Consider the following 1,580-nt stretch of genomic DNA (forward strand, 5'->3'; position numbering starts at 1 on the left):
TTTCTTTGTGATGTTTTCTCCATATTGTCAAGAGCCTGGTCGTCAATCCAAGTTATCGAGGTAATTCTGAATGTCTGTGTCTCTGATGACAGGAGCTCCCAGTTTAAGCCAAACCCTTAAGTCAAATTGGCAGCATTTCTTAAAGTATATCAATAGAATACTAGTTTGCCCAGATGATTCCAGGAAAGAGGGTTCTTTGGTGCAAAACATGCTTCCTCTTGAAGACTGACAAAGTACACTGGTAAATTAAAGGGCATGAGAAATCCTTTTGCAAAGACATCCTTTTAACTTGTACAACTATAACTTTTCCCAACATTTGACCACAGAACCCTTTTCCATGGAGCATCTATGAACATCTCATATAACTTATTTTTGAAAACAACAATTTAGGGAAGCAGATGTGGAAGTAAATATTGGTAACAGTTACTAGTCATGGCTTCAAGTTAACATGAAAGACACACATGCACAGGGGCACACACAGAGGTGCGGGAATGAGAGAGATTTAAAAACTCCAGTGACTCTTGAGGGATATAAGCAAAGGGTAGAATTGAGCCTTCTTATTTGTTGTAGTTACTTAAAAAGTCTACCCACTCCTCATCCCCAGTGTGCCAAGCAAGTGTGGGTGAACAGGAGTACTAAAATGCTGACATATGAGAGCAAAAAAAGGGGAGCAGAGTATTTAAACTTATTTTCTTCTTTTTTCCTTCTTGCTGATGTTAAACTTCTGGCTTTGTTTCCTTTTTTCGTATCTGTCTGGAGCCTTTGTTTGACTGAAAACATGAACATGATTGTCATCTTGAGCTATTCTTGGCAGGCAGGACTAAGCTTAGAGAGAAAACAAATGTATGATTAGCAAGTACATAAACATCCCAATTCAGGGCTAACTCCCCTCATCTGTAGAGCGGAGAAAGAGGTGTGCAGAGGAGCGAAGCAACCACGAATTTCATTGAAGCATCTGGAGAATTCACTGGGAGATTCTGTGAAATTTGCTGCAAACAAGTCAGACATTATAATCTAATTCAACATAATCGTATGTCGAAGAGGCTCTAGGTAGTGTCTCATAGCATTTTCTTTTTCTTCTTCTGTATGCTTTCAGGACATCCTAATTTTTATGCACTGCATTGTTCTCTAGTTCTGTCGACTCATTCACCTAGTATTTATTAAGGACCTACTAGATAACAAGCACTGGCAAATTAATGAGGGATACGACATGATCCCTGCCTTGGAGAAGCTGATAATCCAGATGGGGAGAGAGACACCGGAACCAATAAATGTAATCAAGTGCTATAAACGTTACGTGGATACCTGCATAGGGATAGGACAGTCCAAAAGAAGCAGTTGTCAGTTCTACCTGAAATGCCAGGAGAAGTTTCATGCAGGGATAACTGTAGAACAGAATCTTGAAAAATGAGCAAGTGGGAAACAACAAGCAATCTGTACCAAACAGATCTTTGCGTCCTCCAGAAATATTTTGCTGGTTGGTTCCACGCACATTCGGATGACCAGAACATTCTTGAACCCATTCCATTCCTATAACATCTTGTAATTGAGAATACTGTAGCACCAGGGGTCTTTAAAGA

The sequence above is a fragment of the Rhinopithecus roxellana genome, chromosome 14, assembly GCF_007565055.1.
Source record: "Rhinopithecus roxellana isolate Shanxi Qingling chromosome 14, ASM756505v1, whole genome shotgun sequence".
Lineage (NCBI taxonomy): Eukaryota > Metazoa > Chordata > Mammalia > Primates > Cercopithecidae > Rhinopithecus > Rhinopithecus roxellana.